Raw genomic sequence first — 24,927 nt, forward strand, 5'->3', positions numbered from 1 at the left:
ATGCACAACCCAGCTTCTGTCACCTTATTCTCTAAAAGAAAGTCTGTTTCAGTGCGGACAGAGTCTACAGGGTTGAGTGTGGGGGTACATGAGTGGCGAGGCTGAGAAAATAAATGAAGGAATTAGTACAATGGCTGTCATTTACCTAGTCTAACATCCTAGTCTCTTTATACCCACAAATATGTACAGTCCCAAACAGGAACTATCAATGTAGAGTGGAAATGAGGCACCAGATTAATGGTTCAGCCACAAATCTTCAGCCTGGATGGACCAAAGCCATGCTCACCCTGTTCTGGCATCTAACAAGTAGTGTGGTATAGTACAAATGATCAGATGAGACATGACCTTTGGACGCTGACACAGGCTATTTTGGCTAAGAGATATCTGTGCTTTTGAGGCACTAGAGACCCTACATTCTCGACTGCCCACATGTTATATATGGTAATCCACACCCATTCCTGACTTCAGTCTACGTTCATTTGTTAATGCAAAGTGTTAGGCAAACGCTGTAACAAAAGTTTGCACAAAGGGCATTTTATTAAAAAATATCCCTGGTCACAAGTATAAGTTGAAGCTTTGTGTGTATGCTGGAAAAGTTGAGTTATTTCTGTCTTTTTCTTGTTTGGAGGGAAATTCTATTAGGGCGTTGGCTGGTGTTTTTGTGTTTTCTCCTTGTAGATTTCTCCCAGCTGGTTCTGTGCCCATACCATAACCTTCCACCTCACCCTCATTTTCAGGCTAGTAGAGCTCCTCACATGGGCCAGCTTCTGCACTGTCACTGCCATTTACTTAAAAAATGCCCACTATCCCCCTTTCATCCTGGGGCATCATAGCAAAGGAGACATAAGGCTGACTTCGCTGCTTGGCCAAGCAGGACCTCGAACTAAAGCCCCGCCCTTTCTTCCATACCGCTGTCCTTAGCGCTTTCCCATCTTCTCTCCCTTTTTTCTGTTAATCCACCCTTTCTACCTCTGAGTATCCTAGCTGAACCCCTAAGGAGATAAACTTGCTATCAAGAGAATACAGTGTTGGTGATGCTAGGATTATATTGTGGTTTCCATCTAAAATATTGTTTGTGGCTTGACAGTGCCTCCATGAATTTGGGCTTCTATGCCGCCTATGTGGACTAATATATGGATTCACTGTGGTTTAAGAATCCACCTGGAATTAGGCTCAGATTGAGCCAGGTTGGAGTATCATAAAAAAGACTTCTGGGAAGCTTGTCCCCTATCCTGAGATGTAAGCCTTGGAACATGGTCCTGTACAGAAGTATGATCATCCAAAGACACCTTGAGTTAAGAGTAGAGAAACTGTAGGGATTCCATACTCATTAAAAAAAACGTATTTTCTCCTTGAAGATGAGCATTTGGTCCCTTTGTGAAAAAGTTGCATACCTATATTTTTTAAGGAAGTCAAACTAAAAACTAGGCATGGGAGAAATTTTTATGTTTGCGAAATTTGCATACTTCCCAAAGTCTGTGTTACCCAAAATTCCCGACTGGACTTGAAATTTCGTCTTGCACAATTTTGCACAATCTTTGCATGTGAGAAACTCGTCCACATAGAAAATATCTCACCAGGAGGCATTTTATTCTGGAGCTCGTCTCTTGATTGCATCTCGCAAGACTTTTTTACCCGAATTGTGCTATCATGTCAAAAACGTCAGGCAAGATACCATTGGATCGATAATGGTGTGACCTGGGTTGATAATCTGATTTAGGAAACCTTACAGAGATAAGATTACGCTATAAAATTGGAACTAATGAAAGGTTTAAATATCTACATTTGATGGAGTGGCTATGCAGCATTTTTAGAGTGTTTTTTTATGGAAACTAATCCTGTAATTCAATATTTTATTGAATGTTACCGCATTACTGATTTTAATGAGTTTAATGAGAGAGTAAGCAATCAGATTTTGATACATTAGCTTTATCCTTGTCTAAAGACCTAAGAATAAATGCCAACAGTGAAATAATCAGTCTCGCACCTGCTGAGTCTAAGTAATCTACAAAGCTTTGCATTGAGACCTTTTGCACACTTATCCTGATCTATTGCACCCCTAGTTTTCTTTAAAACCTTTGGAATCCTGTATCAGATGTGGAAGACTGAAGGCAGTTTTTCCCTTATGTTTTTCAATTGCTAGGTTTTAAATTTTGCAAAGAGATCTTTTTCACAATCAAATCTGTTGGTCCATTCAGATATAGGTCTTACTCACCTCCTATCTTTTTGGTTGGGATCCTGAGGTATCTATACTTTCCAGTTATTTAATGCCATTTGAGTTTCTCTTTCATTCTTGGTATGGCTTGGCAGGACAGGACGTCTGTGGCAGGATTTTATTTCGTGATTTTATTCCTAACTGGCTGCTGTGATTGGGATCCATAGCTTTGAATCTTTCATCTATAAATGGCACCTGTTTATTACTTTTTTTTAATTATAGGGTTCTAATGGAGAATATATCCATTTGTGAGCTATCTCTCTTAATAGATTTAGGAATTGGGTGTGCTGCATTTGTCAGGAAGAATTATATGTGTTTTTATTAACTAAATGGATGTTTATAATGTATTCTCTATTTTGTCTTTTTTCATTTCATTATATTTTCATTTCTCCTAATATCAAAAGAATAAAAAAGAGAGTGCAAATATGTCCAGTATGGATAATAAACAGCTAAATGTTTAATTAAAGTGGATAAAAAACAAAAGCATGGTGCAGTTAGAATAACTATTAACTGGCCATTTTGCTAAAAATCACAAATGATTTAAAGAAAGAGAAGGCCTATTATTTAGAATGCCTAAGTGTCTCCCGGACTGCCCTCAGTGAGTCATGGTTAGCAGATGGCCTGAGACACTAGGATAGTGTAAAACACCATAAGAGGCCTAGTGAACTAAGGGACACATTTATCAAAGGGTTGTGTTGCTTCTACACCACGCAACAGGGTGCTAGCACAACACAACCCTTAAGTGCGATTTTTCAAGCCACGCAAGGCCACCTTTAGTGGACCTGAGTGGCTTGACAAATTCAAAATAACGCAACGCAGTGCAAATTACTGTGATTCATTGCTCAGCCCCAGAGTGGTGTTCCTTAGGTGGTGCATGTGTGTTACCAAGCAACACTCATGGATTTTGATGCATCCCCAGATTTACCATAAATGGTAGACCTGGGAATGAATAGGACACGTTACAATGCAAACATTTACAACGCATGCCTTTACAATGCGTTTTTTACATCGCAACATCCATTACAAACCACACTTACAACACATTCCATTGCAATGCATACCATTACAACGCATAATACTTTTAGGGCAACAGTAATGTAAGTGTTGGATAGTGTAGGGGTAAAAATTACTATTCCAACTCCAGTGAGTGCAACAGTAGGGTAAGTGTTGGCTAGTGTAGGGGTAAAAATTACTATTCCCACTCCAGTGAGTGCAACAGTAGGGTAAATGGCATGCGATGTAAAGGATGTTGCGTTGAATGACTGCGTTGTAAAGGTAGTGCATTGTAATGACTGCGTTGTAATGGTTGTTTCCGCCTGGGAATGCGCCAAAACTGCATCTCTCCCCAGGTGAGGCGTAACGAGGGGAATATGTTTAATTCTCATCATTTTTTCCTCTGTCCATGTATGCCCATTCTGCACACACATGGAAAGAGGAGAATGCCTAGGGGATTGTTTTTGTGCAAGAAGATGCTCCTTCCAGCACAAAAGCAATCCTGCTTACAACGCACTCTCACTTGCACCATGGTGCAAGAGCGCCTTTATTGGCGCTAGGCAGCACATTGTGTGCCAGCACTGGGAAAAGGCAGGAATGAGCTGCATTATGTTAAATACGGTGCATTCCTGTCCTGTCGCACAGCAAGGTGGCTTTCTGCTCTGCATGATATAATGGTAACTATGCCCCTAAGTAATGCTTCTTTTAATGAACAACTTTTGTGTATGATGAAGTTCTCATTCTTTCTCAGAGCCCTGAAAGCACAAGTTTTTAGAAAGTCAGTAGGCCTATGTACAAGTATACAAGAAGTAGAATACAAGAAAGTTTACTTGCACTTCAGGTTCTGCAGCGATAAAAATCGCACTTAAACCTATTCCTTGAAACCTGTGGCGTTTGTTTCCACTACACTGCACTGTCTGAGATATTCTGTGTACTTCTTAGGTGGGCACCAGGAAGCAGTCCTCACACAAATTCAATGGTGTCATCATTTCAAGAGGGAACCAAACAGACTAACCAAACTCTGGGCTGCTCATCGAGCCTTTTTACATGTGTTGGAGTTTTCCTAAATTTAGCATGATGACATGTCAAAACGTATCAGGGGAGAGTTGCAGAGGTGCAAACAGTATATGACGAAGCTCAGAAACGCCTGTTTGTGCAGGATCATAATTTGTCCCACTGTTCGGAATTAGGGTCATAGACTAGATGTCTAGCAAGTGCCATTTCAATAACATGCCCAGTCATTGCTGCCTTGATTCCCCTGATCTACACCCAGATGAAAGCATTGGACAGAGGTGTGCAAACGTGCATCGTTTCTTCCCTACAATCTTCATCAAGTTCTATGGCAATTTTGCAACTATTCAAAGGATGCAAAGTGATTCACTTTCCACAACTGAATAAAAATCATGATGTGCCCATCAATTTATGTTGCTCCTATTCTCATTTTACACTAACAAAATGGATCTACATGAGACCATGGGGCATATTTACTATTATTTGGTGCAACATAGCACGACAACTTGCTGTGCTGAGTCAAATGGAGAGGGCAGGAATACACCATATCTATTAAGATATTGTGCATTCCTGCTCTCCCTCTGTGCTGGCGCCCCTGTGGCTGCCAAGCACCAATGTAGGCACCCTTGCACCATGGCACAAGAATGCCTGGTTCGTTGGAGTATCCATGCGGCACCCATGGAATGCCTTCCCAGGGCAGAGTAACGCAAGGCAGGAACTTGCGCTGCCATATATTACTCCAGATTTACTTGGGTGACGCAAAGTCAATGCAAGCCCTTGATACATTTGACCCCTAGTTTGCAGGTAGCTGCAGGGTTTATTGTCCAGCGAAGTGTCACCGTGCACAGAAAAGCTTAGCAAAAGATGAATTGAAATAGAGAAACTCAGAATTTGCCCTTGATGTCCTAGCCACCTGTAATACGAAGGTCTCTCGAGCCGAAGTGAGAGCCACCTCTTTTTGGAATAATAGTGCTTTGAGCCTGCTCAATTTGTTGAAATCTGTTTTCAAAGTGGGAATGGAAGGCCAAATGGAACTATCTACACTCCCATGCGGGGGCGGAAAAAGCCCATTGCTACAACAAGTTACACACTGTGAAACTGTTACTAAATACGGGATTCCTGCCCGTAAACCACAGCAGTTTTGGTTGTTCAAAATAAGATCACTGCCGTTAGTAAGCAAAGTTAAAGTGGAAATTATTGATGGGACTCGGCAAAGGAAAACTTTTAGCAAAAAAGTCTGCATGGAAAAAACATAACAAAGGTAAAGTAAGAAACTTTGCAAACTGCTCAATGCATGAAAATTAGGAACTTGGAAAAAAAGAGTTTGTGGGTCCCTTGTATTGGTTAATGCGCTCTATGGAGTCCAACATGAAAGTCTGAGGGATATACAAAAAATATTCTCTACAAATATGACCTTCTCGGTGGTTTGTGGAAAAAGCCATGTTTCTGCTATTTTAGGAACCAGCATTAATTAACTGTAAAAGAAGTCCTTGTCATGAGCCCAACTACTGATACACCATGACCATCCATTGACCACACGTTCCTAGCAATCAGAAGCAAGTATGTATGTTAATACCACAAACCAAAGAGAATGATGAGAGACATGGTTACATTGTTCTGCTTCTATAAATCCCCCGAAATTGAATGAACGAGAAAACCACCCGCAAGCAGTTAAGGACCTAGAAATCACAAAATAACTTGAAAAAAGTCTATGACCTGAGACCCAACACTAATCAACCACAACCACCGATTGTCCACTGCGTCAAGAAATCCCAAGCAAGAATGTAAGCGTATCAGATAAAAGGACACTTAAAAAGAAGAGCTTTGCTGATCTGCTACCCTAAATGAAACCCATGAAAACACCACCCACAACCAGCAACCAGTGGTGGAACAAAGGACAGAGGATGGTACCGCTCGGCCACCTGCGTCAACGCAAGTAGCCAGCAGATGGGAGCACTCAGGCTTTTGCTTGAACAACTCACTCCTTCCCTGCATGCCACTAACCCAAGAAGGAAAGAGCCCAGGGGCTGACAGGGTTTATGTTCATTCAATAAAGTTTCAAACAATGTTGTTGAAGTGGCTTTCAAACATTCCCGAACGCATTCCTTCCAATCCCCTGCAAACAAAACATATTTATTTTCCTTGAAACATTTCCATCTTTTGGGTGGGGGAAATGCATACCACATGATTTCTGAGAGATGCTCCAGCGATGTACAAATGCACAACGCTAATAGCTGTGTAAACATTTATTCACTGTGACAGCTGACTGTGACATGTGGCGTTCATTAAGAGTCTCAGCAATGCAGCATATTAGGAGCTAAGTCACATCTGAATTAGCTTTGTTTTGCAGAGACAGTAAACCCATGGGGGGAAGTGCTTGGATCTAATGCATTGTGACTCACTTGACACCGAGGGGCCCAAGGCCCCACTTCCAGAGCACACAGAGGATCCTTCAGACGATGGCCGCACACCGAGAAGCCGTCACCCAATGCAGATGTCCCAGGAAGCAACGTTATATCAGAATAGTTTATGTGAACGTCTTTTGAAGTGTCCCTCTCTCTCACTGTCTTCAATGCAATGTGTGCTATAATGTTACATGGGTATAAAAATGTTGTGGCATTCTTCTGAGTTTGTGTAGGTATAGTAAAATAACATGTGACATAACCCGTCCCTACCACAGTTACACCCTTGTTAATCGTACTTAACAAGGGGGCATATTTACAAGCGCCACCGGAGCGGCACTTTTTTTGACGCTCTGGTGGCGCTCTGTGAATGCCCCTATTTACAAGGCTGCGCTAAGCATCTTTGTGTGCCTTAGCACAGCCTTGTAATTATGGTCCTCTGCAAGCGGGTTTTCTGCGGCAAAGGGACGTGCAATATGTGTTGCTGTGGGTGTTCCCAGCAACGCCCATGGCTTTTTGACACTGCTTTAGATTTTCAAGGATCTGTAATCTGAGGCAGTGCAAAAAACGAACGCCTTTCAAAAAGAGGTGATAATGTGGCGCAACGTGGAGAAATACTTTTTTTTCTCCTCGTTCTTTGCTCTTTCTATGTGTGCTGCAGAAAAAAGGAGCAAAATGCCATTAATGATTGTTTTTGCGTAGGAAGGTGTCCCTTCCTGCACAAACACAAGCATCCCTGCAATGCAGGCACCCTTGGGTGCCTGCGTTGGTGTTAGGCAGCATTGTTAGTGCTGGAACAATGGTGAGCACTGGGATGCACTGTATTCTTGTTAACACGGTGCATCCCTATGCTTTGAAAATGATGCAGTTTGGCACAGCAAAACTGCTTGTGGCACAGCACTGCACAATTTTCATGTAAATATGCTCCATGGTTACTATTAATGCATGTTATGTTTTGTTATGTTATGTTATGTTACACAGATTTGTATACTACCGTATTTACAATAGTATTGCTGCACAGTACAGTTGTTTGGTGAACATTAACCCCTTGTGTGCGCATGACGGAACCACGCCGTCATGAGCCACGGGCGGCGTGTGCTCATGATGGCGTGGTTCCGTCATGCTGTGGCCGCTCTGCCCACGCGTCACTGATTCCCCGCCTGTGCGGGCGAAATAACGAGTGGGCAGAGTCGTGACGGAACCACGCCGTCATGAGCACAGCTCGCCCGTGACTCATGACGACGTGGTTCTGTCACGAGCATGGGGGCGCCGCGCTCACCCCGCACCCACCCAGCGCCGCGGCAGAATTTGCGCCACGGCGAAGGGGTTAAGCCGTAGTGTTGTGCTTTCAGAATCTGTTTTCTGATTGTTTGAGTTGTATAGTAAAGTACCACTTAACATAACCCATTCCTACCAGAACTACACCATTGCCAATCGTATAAAACATGGTTAAGTGAATGCATTCACCATTATGTTATGTTATGCTCTTTTATGTTATGCTCTCTTATGTTATGTTAATATGTTGCACAGATTTGTATACCGTTCGTATTCCTTCACAACATCGTTGTTTGGCTCTGAGCTTTCTGCTGACCAGTCAGTATCACATTAGATTATTATGACTGGAATGCAGTGAACGTGTAATAATGATTGAGTTTTATGAGTGGTGTGTCTGCTGTGTCTATTGTGTTCACTCTAAGTGGAAGGTTATTGGGTTGTGAAAGTCTAACTTGGTGTAATGGCGGTCTACTGTGTGTCATGTTATGCATGACCTAGGCTGAATTGTCTGATGTGTGCTTTTGTGTTTGGGTGGTTTAGCAGTAGGATTGTACCAGTAGGTATCTCGCCATATATGGGAAGAGTTATCAGCTGCCCTTTTGTTAAGTTGAATGAGAAGTTGTAGGTTCTGTAAATAATGTTGCATTGCCTGCCGTATTTGTAGAGATTAGGGATAGTGTCGTGATTAATGTAGGGGGTTGAGGTTTGTGGCTAGATATGGTCCTAATTACAGGGCAACGTTTTTAAATATGACTTGCATGCTGTGCTGGTCAGTTGCTTGAGAGGGTGATGTAGATGCATCTGATGTTTTGTTGATTAAGTGTTAGCATTTGTTGTGAGCTGTTGACCTTTGTAGTTTGCTATCATCCTCCACTTTGTCATTACTTGGCATTTAAATAACTTCGTTGCTTCTGGAGCTTGAATGCATTAGAAAAAGAATGTAAAGTTGAGAGTCATTTAAGTGAAAATATTCCATGCTGACTGAGAGATTCCAAAGCAGGCTCAAAATCATGGACATAGACCTTGTGGATTGCTGTGCTGGTGTGAGATGAGGGCGTGAGTATGTGGGGGTGTCACCCCCCCCCCCCCCAATAGATGACTTCTTACTCTGGTAGTTGGATCTAGATCTTTCAAGTTTGTTTGTAACACTGTTTTTAAAGGGTCTTTATCTGCAAAATAGTAATCTGTCGCTCTAAACCATGAAAGTGTTCCTTTTTAGACTAGACCAAACATCCAGACTCTCCGCTTTTAAAACTATCCAAAACGACGCAATTAAACATGCCCCTAACAAGGTTTTCTAGTTTTTGCTCACCTAGTTGGTATAAAGGCTCCAAGACCTACATGTCTATATATGTTTTCCAGAATGGGAAGCTGGTGTTGGGAAAATGCCAATGAGCCCCGTTCAGCAGCTCCTATTTTGCCTTTTTTTAAGGGGTGCACGCGTGTGATGAAGCATCACAGCAAGACGAAATACACAACACCCCTTGTACCTTTATATGTCATAGATAGAGAGAAAGGAAAGTGCTTAAAGACTTCAATTTACCCATTCATACTTCTCATCTGTGACAGCGAATGTGCTGTTGCTTGTGACGATCTACTTTTTCCCCAAAAAATCTAAAAAGGATATTTTAGCCAACTCATCACTTACAATTGGTTGGTTTTGTTGTCAATCATACTTTTCTTCCTTTGCATTTGTGAGTGCCTGTCAGTGCCTGTCGGCTTCACTTTGTCTCCATGTGCTCCTTGTATTCCCTGGGGCATGGACCACGAATTGATTGATTTCTTAATTAGTGTTCTTCTGCATCACTTTTGCTAGCATTTTGTACTTTTTTTTTGCTTGTGATACAACTTGAAACTATCAAGGTTGAATCTCATGCTTTCCAAGAGGTGAGCAAAAATAGCTGGCAATAATGCAACTTTGTGGAATGTGACCAATTTCCAAAAGAAACATTTTGAACGCCTGTCACTTTTTTATTGATGGTAAAGCTGTAAACATATTCTCTTCATTTAAGACAGTTGCCATACTTTATTTGCGTATTTGCCACTGTCACATTTACTTATTTGTAGATTACCTCTTTTAGCATTTAGAGGAAGTTTTATTCATCTTCAAACATGCAGGGATTTCAAAAGGTTTATGTTTCACTTTTAACTCTACTCACCCTTGCCCTCTAAAAACACCCTTACCTCCCTTTACCTCTACCCACCCAAACTCTAAATTCACCCTTACCACCCTGAACCTCTACCCACTCTACCCACTCCTGAACCCGCAAGTCAACCTCAACTTTTACTGCTACCCTCACCTGAGCCCATAAGTCACTCTCAACTTCCTTCACCACGACTCACCCCTGAGCCCTCAAACCACCCTCACCTCCCTTTAAGTCTACCCACCCCTGAGCCATTGTCACATTCACCTTTCTTCACCTCTAACAACCCCTGAACCCTCAGGTCACTCTCAACTCCAATTACTGCTACCCACCCCATAACCCTAAATTCACCCATACCTCACTAAACTGCTATCCACCCAAACCCTATATTCACCCTTCCCTCACTTTACCTCTACCCACACTTTAAACCCCAAATTCACACTCAACAGTCACCCTAACTTCCCTTTATCTCTGCACACCTCTGAACCCTCAAGTCACCCTCCTTCCTTTACTGCGCACCCTCCTTCCTTTACTGCGCACTCAAGTCTCCCTCACCACCCTTTACCTCTACCCATCCCTGAGCCCTCAAGTCATCCTCACCCCCTTTACGTACCTCTAAGCCCCCAAGCCACACTCATCTCTCTATACTGCTACCCACCTCTATACCCTCAAGTCAACCTTCGCTCTCTTTACCTCTACCCACCCATGAACCCTCAAGTCACCCTCACCTCCCTTTACCTCTACCCACACCTATGCCCTCAAGTCACCCTCACCTCCCTTTAGCTCTACCCACCCCTGGACCCTCAAGTTACCCTCACCTCCCTTTACCTCTACCACCCAAACCATAAATTCCCATTTACCTCTGTTTATCTCTACCCACCAAGTCACACTCACCAGTCACCCTCACTTTCCTTTACCTCTGCTCACCTCTGAACCCTCAAGTCAGCCTCACCTCCTTTTACCCTTCCCCACCACTGAGCCCTCAACTCACCCTCAAGTCACACTCAAGTCACCCTTACCTCCCTTTTCCTCTACTCATCCCTGAGCCCTCAATCCTCACCCCCTTTACCTCCACCCACCCCTAAGCTCTCGAGCCATACTCACCTCCCTTTACTTCTACCCACCCCTGAACGCTCAAGTCAACCTCCACTCGCTTTAATCTACCAACCCTTGAACCCTCAAGTTATCCTCACCTCCCTTTACCACTACCCACCCCTGAGCTCTTAAGTCACACTCTACCGCCTTTACCTCTACCTCCCCTGAGCCCTAAAGTCAACCTTTCTTCCCTTTACCTCTACCCACCCATGAACCCTCAAGTCAACCTCCCCTCTCTTTACCTTTACCCACCCTGAGCATACAAGTCACCTCCATTTACCTCTAACTACACCTGAGCCCTGAAGTCACCCTCACCTCCCTTTACCTCTACCTACACCTGAACCCTCAAGTCACCGTCACCTCCCTTTACCCCTAACCACCCCTGAGCCCTCAGGTCACCTTCACCTCCCTTTACTTCTACCCACCCTTGATCCCTAAAGTCACCCTCGCCTCCATTTACCTCTACTCACCCCTGAACCCTCAAGTCACACTTACCTTTATTTACCTCTACCCATCCCTTAACCCTAAATTCGTTTTTTTTAATAATACAAAAAAGTATGTTATTGTTAAAAATAATACTTACCTGCAAGGTAAAATACAGCATGGTAAAAGGGCAAATACATACATGTGTGGTACTTACCTGCATGGCAAAGGATACATGGTCTTGGCTGTTTCCCCTCAAGCAGAATACATCCCTTTCTTACACACTCTCCTGCCTTCACCCTGGTGCCACTAAATGTTTTGGAGGCACTGTCAGTTGTTTTGCACCCTTCAATATGTTTGGCAGGCACCTTCACCTCATTGACAGGTTGCCCCTCCATCTCCCCTTTCATACCCTATGCTTTAGGTCTCACTTGAGACAGCACATGTGCCGTCACTTGTGAAACATTTTGCCTCCTTACAGGGGGCTGAAAGTCCGCCAATTGCTTACCATTGGTTGGCTTCATCATCAGTTTCATTTCCTTGCTTCTCCTTCATCAGCATAGCTTCACTTCCTCTTTGTGTGTTTGTCCCTACCCTGCAGCACGGCCTATGTTCTGCGTACTTTGCACAGTTTCTTTTTTTTAATTTTACTTGCACCCCCTTCGATCCTCCTGCATTTGTGCTTGCCCTGCCCCCCACCTCTGCTGTCTTTTGGCTTGTCCTGTCTGCCCCACCCCTTCCCTGTTGTTGCCTGCTCCATCCACCCCTCATCTCCTCCTCGTTCTTTCCTAGCCCCGCCAGTTCCACCAGGAAAAAAGCCCCCAAATATCCTGTCAAATGGGTTTCAAGATGCTACAAAGATGCTGACAGTATTTGGCTCCTTGCACTGCATTTCGTTTTTTGTTCTCTTTTAATGCGGGGCCAACATGGTGTACTTCAACTTGGATGTAGGATAATTAGACATTTTTGTGAAGGTAGAGAATAATATCATACTAAAAAAAACAGATCACTGCTCCTCACAGTCAGTGCTGGCCGCATCATAGCGCTTTTTTTCTAACTTTCAGCCATGTTGCACAGGTGCCACGCTGCTATGCAACATGGCTAAAGAAATTGGCAAAGCCTATAAAGCTCCCATTGAGGACACGTTAGAAACAAAGGGGCATATTTACAAGCTGGCAAATTTTTTTTATCAATTATTAATTTTATTGCCTAATTTGCAAGGCCACGCTAACGCGTGAAACCTTGCTCTAGCGTGGGGATTCCTAACGCCCAGTTTTGCATCTCTAATGAGATGCAAAGTGGGCGTTCCTGACCTAACATGGCTGAGCGACATTTCTCCTATCATCAAGCCCCACGCTATGAAGCATAGCGGCAGGAAAAGTAGCAATAACCCCTGTTATCGCTACTTTCCTTACGCCTGTTTCAGGACTGAATTAGCCATGATATCCTATGGAAGGTGGATATCATGGCTAAGTTTGTGAGTCCACAAGCTAACGCCACATTGCGTGAGATTATCGCTGGGTTTCCAGCGATAATCTCACGTTCGGCAGTTAGCGTGAGGATTTTTATCGCTGAGGAGATAAGTGCTGCTAATACCACGCTATCTCAGCGATAAAAATCCACGTTACCCAGCGATAATTATCCTCACGCTAAGAGCGCTGAGCGATAATTATCGCCGGGTGTTGCTGATATGCCCCAAAATTCTGAATTTCAGACCTATCTTTGACAAATGCTTAAATATGTTTGATACGTTTTTAATTCTTTAAATACAGTCAAACATTGTAAAGCACTTTTATCATTTGACAGCGGAGTGACTGCACTGGTAAGATGACAGCTGCCCACATGCTCCATCAACCAACCTCCCAATCTGACGGACAGCTTTTCATTTTTCCCTTTTCAAATGTCCTCATTTTGACCTTAGAACCAGTGAAACCTGCACTCTAAACCCGGATTAGGCATGTGACCAAAATCATGAATTTGTGGGCAAATCTCCCAGTGCCTCAAGTTAGGCGTTTGTCTAATGTGAAAGTATGTTTAATGTTGCTTTTAACTGTACATTATGGTGTCTAGCAATATTTCAGGTTCATTTTCTACCACCCACTTTCTCATCAGATTCAGTTTTTATTGTAATACTGTTCTATGTAGCACACCTCAAATCAGAGATGACCCCGCCGACAAGAAAGTGTTTTCTATGTAGTCTCTTTAGAGATTTTGCTATATCAAATAAATAGCATAACAAAATTACCTAGAGGAGAGGGAGAGTAAGACAAAGAGAGAGAGAGAGAAAGAGAGACAAAGAGAGAGTGTGTGAGAGAGGGAGGTAGGGAGAGAGGGATAGAGAGAGAAGGAGACATTATCACTTGTGCAGAAGTGCTCAGCTATTTTTGCAGGTACTGGAACTGCAGTTTCCAGGTTACACACAGGTCATTAAAGTAGACACTGAGCCCCCCCCCCCTCCCTCCCAGCTACCGCCTTATTTCTATGGTTCTACAGGGAAACAGGCTGTTGCAATCTGTGTTGCCTTGGGTAGAGTAACATTGAGCTGCATGTTGCAGGCTTGCCAATGGGATTGAGGATAAGAAGGCTTGTGCACTGCATTAATTATACTACCTAACTTTATTGTATTCAAGTATATTAGTTTTCTAAGTTTTGTCACTTGCTATGCCACTTGGTACTTTCACTTGGTCTGGCCTTTTCAAGGCAAGATTTTTGTGGTGGTGGTCCAGGACAATTGTAGTCATGTGCTGTAACAGACAGGTGTTGTACCCCCCAGGCCACAGGTGTGTCATTTGAAATGATCCTGGGACCGAAAAGAGTGTGCAGGTGAGTTAATAGCTGATGCTTGATTTTGGGGGCAGTTCTAGCACTGGGACTTGGACTCAGCAATGGGCTATTGACAGTGACACTAGGGAACATTTCGTTTTTAAGTAGGAGTTTACTCACTGGTTGAATGACTTAGGGGAGTGGTTCATCTTGCACTACAAGCCTTGCTTCTATTTTCTATTTTTTTTTAATTGACACCAGAAAAGAAGATTTGGGAGTGTGGCTTTCTACATCAGGGGAAGGTCAACAAGTGGAGTGGCTCTACCAATCCCATGAGTCCTAGGACGGATAACAATCAGAATAGTGAACAATGATGAGGAGCAGGAGACAACAAGAGGGGGCTGTTTCCATGTGAGTAGATACATGGTAGCACTCATGGGATGGTGAAGGAGCCAAGGAGAGTGAATTGTGGGTGCTGCATGGATCCATGTACTTGGTCTGGGGCAGACACCTGGCATCAATGAATGCTTCCAAGCAAATATGAAGTGAGAGGAAGGGTATGAGGAAAAGGATAACATTAGGATGCTTAGGACCTGCATCCTTTCAAGCAACATGCAACAGGAAGGAGATGGTGGTCATGAAACGAACCCAATTATCTTGAATGGCCCCATGATCAGGGTCATGATAGAGATGAGCAGGGTTGGGCTAGGACAAAAAGTAGGCCCAGGCCCTAAAAAAAATTGCCCCCCTTTAGCGAACTGATATAGCTAAAAAAGCATTATGGCGGACAGCGGGCTAAACAGGTACAGAATTTGGGCACAATCTCTTGATAAATGTGTGAATACAGAGAGGGTCTCCTCCATTAAGACCAGAAGAAATATTTATCTTAGGGTCACTTTGGATTCATTCTAGTAGTGTATGGAAACATCACTGAATGACATATATAAATGTGTATGTGTAGTCCGTCAAAAGGGATCTATAATAGCCCTGATGAAAGACTTTGACCCGCATGAGTTTAAATTAGGCTGAACCATGGCGGTACCTCAATGGATGTGTGAGTCATGATCACTCAATACACATAATGTTAATCTTACTTACAGTACCCTGGATAAAAATAAATGTATTTAGGTGTACCTAGAGGTAATTGAAATCACCTGGGTCCTTCTCTATATCCAGTTGACTCTTGTACAGAATTCCCTAGAAAAAAGTCAAACCCATCCTAACTTTTTCAGGAGGTAGATTTTTTCTTTTTGTTTAAACACTAGGAGGGCATGTGCCTACCGCAGTCTGACTTGTGTGCTTCTCCTGCCGCCCTGTGTTCCTCTCACTCGTCAATGTGCTTCTTCAGCACTCCAACGCGTTGCCTTCTTGCCCCTGTGCTGTCTCTCTTCCAGCTCCACGTTGCTCTCCCTCACCTGTTTGGTCCCCCCAACCCTATCCCTGTGTTGTTTTTCCTCACCTGCGGCCCTGTGTTTTTTTCTGGACCATGTCCTCTGTGCTGATTCACCTCCTTAAGTGCCCTGCACGGTGTTTCTGACCCCATATTGCTTCCACAACCCACTTTAAAAACCTGCCCTTTCCCATGCCTCGGTGTCACTTCCACCCGCCACACGCCCACCTGAGTTGCTTCCCTGCTCCCACTTTAAACAAGCATTGGCAAAGCCAGTAGATTTCACCTATGCAAGATCTATTGGCGTTGTCAATGTATTTTAACATGTTGCACAACAGCCCAAGCTACTGTGCAACATGACACAAAGTAAATAAAAACGGAGCGGTATAGTGCAGCCAGGGTTGACGTCATCATTTCCTTTTTTTTGTTTACTTTAAGCATTGTTGCACAGCAGCTCGTGCCACTGTGTAATATGCCTTAAATCTGCACAGGGGGCTTGAGTGGTAGCAAGTAACCCCTTCTCTGGGGAGAGTATTTGGGGCAATGGCCACAACTTTCAACTGGGGAACTGGGTTAGAGTCTCGGCATCGGCTCAACATCCTGTGATTCTGGACAAATCCCTTAGGGCCCGATTACAATGTCGGGCAGAAAGCAATCCGACAGCTTGTCTGAGGCTTTCTGCCCAACATCGATGGTTTCCCTCCAACTGCCGTATCACAATACCAGCGGTCAGAGGGCAGCCCGTGGGGGGCTTCTGCTGCACTTTTGATGGTCTCAGGGAGGCGTCAGGTGTCGGAATGACTCATAATCCCATAGTGACAACGGAGCCAGCCTCCACTCCAGTGTCGAAATTATGATGTCACTTTCCCACAGAAAGACTGTCAGAAAGTGAATTTGGGGGCCCTTAACAGGACTCCCTTTCCCCTGGCCATCCGCTATGGGGCTTGGAGGCTAAACATCCCTGCACTGTGTGGCCACACGGTGGAGGGATGTTAAAGAATATTTATTTTACAATTGTAGTTTGTGATGTAGACCTTTTCTGCCCACCGCACAAGCTACAATTGTAAAATGGATGTTTCTGACTGCCGCCGTTGCGTCACTTTTGTGACGCAGCGGCGGCGCAGATCCTGCGCCATGGTGCGGGGTACTTACAACGTGACACATCTGGGAGATGCGTCACGTTGTAAAGCCCTGCGCCACATGTAGGCGTTCCTGCGCGGGGGGCGTTCCGGCGCAGGAATGCCTCCTTAAAGTGGCTGGGTGAAATCTACGAGCTTTCACTCAGTCACTTTTAGGCCCATGCTGCGTCAAAACCCTGCGCCTGCCTGAAGCAGGCGTGAGGATTGACACAGCATTAACAAGATAGGGCCCCCCAGAGCATTGCTGGTGCTGCGTCGCGCTTGCGACGCAACTCCAGCAATGCGCCATTTTTACGGCACAGATGCGTCACGCATCTATGCCGTTTTTGCCCCATGGTGCGCCGCATTGTAAATGCGGCGCATCCATGGTGGCGGAGCTGTGGCGCACAATAACTGGCGCATCCCTGCTGATATGCAGGGATGCGCCAGTTATTGTAAATATGCCCCAATGTTGTTAATTCCTTGGTTAGGTGAACAATCGTTGATGTTCTGTAGGTCGTACCATGATAGGAAAATGGTGGGGGTTGACACTCGAGGTAGTGTGGGCTGCAAGGTGGCAAATCTACGAACTCATTCTGGACATGAAGAATGACCTGAACCCTCCCATGTCCAGCTTGGGCCCCAGGAGCACGGCTTTCGGCTGTCCCAGACACAACCAAGCAATGAAACTCCACGCGACCCTCCTGTGACGGGGCTGCCATTTTGGCACATACATTTCACATTCCGAGTAGAGAGTCAAACAGGGCTCTGGCACCCAGCGATGCCGCCGACATTCCACCTCCTGCTGCCTGGGTGGGATCTCCGTCGCCGTGGGCCCACCAACAGAAACTGACTGCTCTCTGCGTACAAACAGTCGCCCTTGTCATGGAGGAGATGAGGAATTTAATAGGGTTTAATGGGAGGGAAAGCAGGGGAGAGGTGGGAACTAAATTACGATTTCAGACAGCTACAAAAGCCCAGGTTAGCTGTACATGGGAGCGTCCCTGGACCGGTGGAATAGTGTTGCCTTTCGAGACACAGCAGTGAAATAAACTCTGATGCATTGTAAAAACATGGGGTCGCCGTAGAAATGAGGCAGAAGACGTTGCAAATCCGAACAAATCCACAGGAGCAGGATATACTGTGTGTGTGTGTGTGGGGGGGGGGAATAGGAGGCAAACAGGCAGGAAAATGTTTCAGATGTGAAACAGCAAACTAGAACATAAAGATGATGGGGAACAAATAAAGACACGCAACAACGGGAATAAAGGATTTAAGAAACTCAATCAATAAAATAGGAAAGGAGAGAGATGTAGAGGCAGACATTTAAGAGAAGTAACATTTAGTTCCGTTCCAACGCAACAAAGAAGGTGGCCATGGATACTAGATAGAAGACAGGACAATCCAGGACACCCCTACATCTGCTCTCACAGTAAACCCAAGGTTAGGTAAAAACAGCATTCCAAGGACTAAAAGCCACAAATGCACCTGCAGGGAAAGGTCAAGGGCCAATCACAGAATGAATATGCATAAATAAACTGAAGGCTGAAGATGACAGCTGCGAAGTAGTCAAACAGGGAAACTGGAAAAGACATATGTTCGAAAGCCTAAGTAGTGGATTGCATAACTGCTGGGAGCCCTTGATGCCCAGAAGGGCTGGAATCTTAAATAGTACAACAAGATAAAGCATCTGGTGCAGATCTCAGTATGCCACGCTGCAGAATAAACTGAAGACTTTTTATAGTTGCATTTGTAAGAAGAGTTGTTAAAACACAAGCTGAGCTTTAACACTCCACAATATCTCATCCAAACCTCTACTTTAGACCTGCTTTTCTTGTTTAAGCTCTTAGCAATTGCTTTCACCTGCATCAGCTCTTCACTTAAATTGTATAAATACGTAAAATAAATATAATTATTGCTAATGCGCAGAAAAACTAAAGAGAAAACCAGATTCAGAAGAAATGAAAAGGAGTAATTGGACTCAAGCACTCTGAGAGAGTGTCAGATGTAATGCAGTATGTACAGATGATGCCAATGTTATGTTAAGCGACTGTACCTCTCTACAAGCCTGTCCTATTCCTCTTTTGTTTCACCACTAATTTTTCTGTCCTTTCCTTCTTACCTCTCTTTCACTCTCAAAGTACAAGCAGGAGGGGCTAGCTATATATTCACCATTGTACAAACGACTACCACTCTTGGCTAACCCTGCAACAGTGGTCGTGATTGTATTCTTTATATAAAAAAAAAAAAAATAAATAAAAGAAATATGGGCGGGTACTTGGAGCACCATCTGAACAAAATGCAAACCCTAACACGTCATGACAGTAGTATTGAGCGATCAATGGTGGAGAGTAAGTGAGCTCTCAATTTTCACAACAGTTAGAGAAGTGTAGAAGTCAATGCAGGGCCATCTGTCTCATTTAATCAAATCGGCGCCACTTGAATAAGAAAGAAGAAGGGCCTAAAAAAGATTTGAAAGAAGAAAGAGGCAAAAATAGAATGGCATAAAAAGGAGCTGGCTACACAGGAAAGATGGAAATATGCGACAGTAACCTGTCTTCATCAAGAAGTCCTAGAAGTAAAGAGAAGATACATATTTTTTTAAAGAATATATAAAAAGACAAACATGTGTTGTCCCGTCATGCAACCACAGACCCACCAGCATCAAAAAGTGGGGGATACACTGCTGATGCATGTACTTATAAGGGAAACACAAGAAAGGAGAAGTTTGTACTGAAGATTCGTTGTTTTGTGCTTTTGTGCTTTTTCCACAGCCATCTGCAACATAAACCGAAACATTCTGTGGAGAAAAATGATTAATTGTGATGCTACCAGCTGGTATACATTTACACTAATCATCAGTGACATGCGTAAAGATACTTACGCCATTTTGAAGTTTGCTGTCTTGCCACATGTCTTCTCCCAGCCCGTGGCTCTCCTATCTGGAGGAAGTGAAGGCTATGTGCTATCCCCTTCTCCTATAGAAGCTATATGGTAAAGTAGGCGGACTGCTCAAGATTCCTCCTGAAACTGGGGGAAGCATGTAGCATCGATGTTCTGGACAGAAGATATGGTAGGCATGGATAAATCTCTGATGGACCTGGAGCAAGACGTGAAATTTTTGGAGGACTATTAGAAGATTCATTACCTAAGGGTCAATACAGAAAAAGAAAAGGTCCTGTGCTTAGGCTGTAGCACTGACGCATGTCAGTGGTTGTTGGGTTCAGGAACACTGGTGATGGTTAGTTCTTACAAGTAACTAGTCCTGGAATGTAATCACAGTCTAAGCAGGGGATCCATGTTTTGCACAGAGAGTCGATCATGTGAAGATATTGACTGTTGGCCTTATGGAATTTAACCGTGAACACTGGGGTTGATCAAACACGACCTACAGAAAGACGTATTAGGCTAAACTGCTGCAAGCTATGACCTGTGTTGCAGGCATGCAGATATGGCTCTGTTATAGAGCGTACCACCCAAAGCAAGGCATATACACATGATGATCATTCCACGAATACTGCAGTTTCTGTAGATCACGGATTCCAGTGCGGATATCAAAGGATTTGTTGATGGTGTATAATAATAAAGGCAACAACATACATTGTTATATGTCCAATCATAAGACACCAAATGGAAGTGCTCATTATGCTGTCACTGAATATATACGTGATTTAACATTTAGGGTGAATTGGCCTGTTTTCTTAGCGGCATTTGCCAACATTAGGAGTTGATTGATTGATCCAAAGAATCCAACTTCGTACATAATGTGAATCATAATTTTTTACACCTTAATTATAGGATCTAATTTTTTTATCAAATTACATTTTCATCTTATGTGTATATATACATAATTGTATGTTTTTCTAAACTGTTAGCAAACTATAAAGTAGAAAGAAAAGTACAGAAAACCATCTGAAACTTTGGAAGTCTCCTAGCTACTGCCTTCAGATATACACCCAAACCTATTGCCCCTACAGCAGACTTTCTGACCAATAATTAATTCACTTGGCAATCCACTGCTGCCAGAACAGAGATTGGCTGGAGATGGCAGATTCAGTTTCTGCAGGGCTGTTGTGGCTTTCTAAAGCAGGCACAGTAGATGATCCTGAGGAGCCCGGGATGCTTAAAATTGATATGACATTGAGACAAGAGGAAAAAACATACCCAACTTTCTGCACCAGGGACCCCCAAATATTATAGGTACGTTTGGAAGGAGAAATAAGGTGCACCTCCACATACAAATTGACAACTACTGCTGCCCCTAGTATCATTATTCTGACAAATGTCCCATTTCAACAAAACTGCTGTATACTCCCATCCGGCTCAAGTGGTTCTTTAAAAATGTTCAGAACCACCACTCCTTTCGTGTACGTCCAACAGCATGTTCATGAATTATGTGTCAGAAGTCACTTTCTGGTATGTCCACCACATTTTCCTCCATTCGGGATGCAGTAATTCAAGCAGTGCTCTGCTGAGTACTCGTGTCCACTCTTTCCACTACTACCTGCTGCCAGTCGCAAAGCTCATGCTGCTAGTTGTGACCTCACGCATCACCCTGTCAATCTGTGACATCAGTCAGGAGCTATACTTAATTCCACCTGTGTTGGGACTGTTGGAGCCCCATCGGGCACTTGTCATATGAGCCTTCCCCAACCCATGCCTGAACTTGCAATTTTTTATCCCTCATGACCATGTCCCACCAGATCTTTAGGTGGCCCCTGTTTCTACCACACTCCTTGGATGACGATGACACCAATGCCTTCATTTATGGGGATTTGACATAGGGGCGCTGCCCTCTGCCAAAGTGAAATGGCAGAAATGCACTGTATTTATGCAATACAGTGCAGCCTAGCACCAAAGCAGGCAAACTTGCACCATGGTGCAAGGGTGCATGTGTTGTAGCCAGGTTTGTTTTGCACAAAAACAATCTTGGGAGGCGTTTACCTTTTTCTATATGTTCTGCAGGAGAAATAAAGTTATTTCTCCTTGTTACGCCTCACCTCGAGAGGCGTAAGGTTTGGCGTTTCCTCAGTTTTACATGCTCTTATGAATCTGGGGAAGTGTCAAAATCCATGGGTGCTGCATGCGAAAGTCCACCGCAGCACCAATGGAGAACCTCCCAAGCGAAGAGTAAGGCAACACAGCGATTGCGCTGCCTTGCCTGTAAGGCCATTCAAAGCCAAGCATAGTGGCTTTGCGTGGCCTCATAGATATGATATTGGGATTCCGCCTCTGGACCATCACAAAAAGCAACGTTCTGGCAGGGCAAAGGGCTCGTGAATATGTCCCTAGCACCCAGTGAAAATGCAACCCGTGTGCATAACAGATATATTCCATTCTGTTTCTCGGATTACATGGTCAGTGCCCCACAAACTCGACAGTACAATGTCTAACTAATAACTCCCTTTTAGACATAGTTGTTTGTGTTCTGTCTTTGAGATAGTGTTTGCAGATGCCTCGGTATTTTTCTGCAGTTTGCCAATATTAGAATTTAGAAAAATGAAAAATCATGAGGCAATCTGGTGCACATGTCCATTGCCGAGGAGTGACATGATCAGGGAAAGAGTAAAAAATGTCCACAATTAGTATCTGGTACTTGGTCACAGATACTTGTTGCCCAAAAGGCAGGTGAAAAACTAAGAGAATTTATAAAAACTTAACAACTGCTTATATAGTACTAAATGCTGAACCTTTGCAATTTCTATGAGCTCTAAATAACAAATGTTAACTTTACCCAATTCATGGTACTCAATTAACCCACCTTGGAAGAATGAAAGTTCGATCCTGCCTTGACACATTCAAACTAGTAACCTCAAAAACGCCACATATGTCAGCTACCAGCATTCAGCTTACAGAGGCGGCCTTTTGGCATTCAAGAATCGGTTTCACGGTCTTGTGAACTGATTGGTAAACACCATGCCCTTCACCTCAGGGGCAATATGAAGAAACAGAGTCATTGACATGAGAGCAAATTGCAAACAGTCATGCAACTTATCTCCTTTTCCAAAAGCTCTGATTTCATTTGGTGTGCTTGGCACAGGTCTGCTGATACTTGTGTATGTAAACATATGTCCTTAGTTCTGCAGACACTGCTATCTTGCCTCACATGTAAGTCATGCACCACAATCCCTTGCCCCTTGGGCACCCCAGAGTGCCCTTACAATGTTCTCCAGGGAAGAGACTCTTCCTCCATGTGGCCTTACACACGGGCAATAACCCTTCTATGCACATCGCATGCAAACAGAAACATATCCAAACACCACCCTACCCAGCATTCCCAATAACCATCCACTGTTAAGGGAATTAAGTGAGCCAGCCATCGTTGTGTCATCTGGCATATCCTCTGTGTTGAGCAATCACATCAGTTCACTTTGTGTGTTACGACAATACCTTTGTTACAACATTAGCTTGTGGCCGCAACTCATTTTCCTTCACAGTACTTAGTTGATTGAATACTATGTCTTTACCTTATTCATACATTTTACCACTTTGGTTTGTGCCTTTTGTGAATACTATGGTCACAATATCTTCTTAATACATTCCACTGGTAACTAGACATAATATCGAAAAAAAAATATCGAGTAGCAAGAATATCGAGTTTTTAATATCGAATGGACAGAATATCGACTTGCAAAAATATAGTGGTGAAGAAAATCGAAAAACAGGTAAGAAATATCGATTGCAATAATATAGAAGTAAGTAATATCGACAGTCATAATATAGTTGTTAAAAATATCGAATTTTTTATAGTGTTTTAAGTGTTAGTATATGTGTTAAAAGTATGTATTAATATTGGAATGTATGTTAGAATATTTTTAAATTATTGAATTTTATGTTTTTTTATTTTTTTGTAATTTAATTCCGTAGCGGGTTGTGGGTTTATAGGGGAGTAGGGTGGGAAGTAATTTAATTATAGTACATTAAATAATAATTTATAGGAATTATTAATTATTTTTAATTTAATTTTGCGTTTTACTTCTGTAGCGGGTTGTGGGTTTATAGGGGAATAGGGTGGGAAGTAATTTAATTATAGTACATTAAATAATAATTTATAGGAAGTATTAATTATTTTTAATTTAATTTAGCGTTTTACTTCTGTAGCGGGTTGTGGGTTTATAGGGGAATAGGGTGGGAAGTAATTTAATTATAGATTATTAATTAATAATTTATAGGAATTATTAATTATTTTTAATTTAATTTTGCGTTTTACTTCTGTAACGGGTTGTGGGTTTATAGGGGAATAGGGTGGGAAGTAATTTAATTGTTATTAGTTAATTATTAATTGGTATTGCAAATTAATTGGTTGTTGATTAATTATTAATTGGTAAATAATTAGTATTAATTGGTAATTAATTTGTATTAATTGTTTAATTGATAATTATGTTAATTGTATTCATTTAATATTTGTAGCGGGCAGTGTGTTTATAGGGGAATATGGTGGCAAGTAATATAATTGTAAATAAATAATTATTTAATTTATTTGTGTATATTGTTAATTAATATATCTTTAATTTAATTTTGCATTTTACTTCTGTAGCGGGTTGTGGGTTTATAGGGGAATAGGGTGGGAAGTAATTTAATTGTTATTAGTTAATTATTAATTGGTATTGCAAATTAATTGGTTGTTGATTAATTATTAATTTGTAAATAATTAGTATTAATTGGTAATTAATTAGTATTAATAGGTAAATTGATAATTATGTTAATTGTATTCAATTAATATTTGTAGCGGGTATTGTGTTTATACGGGAATATGGTGGGAAGTAATATAATTGGAAAAAAATAATTATTTAAATAATTTGTGTATATCCTTAATTAATATATTATAAATTAATTATTAATTGGTATTATTTGCATTTATTAATGTTTGTTATTGAAAAACAATTGTTTGTTAATTAATTATTAATTGTTAATTAATTAAACAAAAATGTATTGGTATTTATAAATAATCAATTCTTTTGTGATTGGTAATTAATTGTAATACTTGTTTTTGTATTAATAATTAATTAATTTAAAAATAAAAATACATTTATTATTTTCTCTACTATTGCACTTACTTGAGTGGGAATAGTAATTTTTACCCCTACGCTATCCAATG

Source organism: Triturus cristatus, chromosome 11, assembly GCF_964204655.1.
Source record: "Triturus cristatus chromosome 11, aTriCri1.1, whole genome shotgun sequence".
Lineage (NCBI taxonomy): Eukaryota > Metazoa > Chordata > Amphibia > Caudata > Salamandridae > Triturus > Triturus cristatus.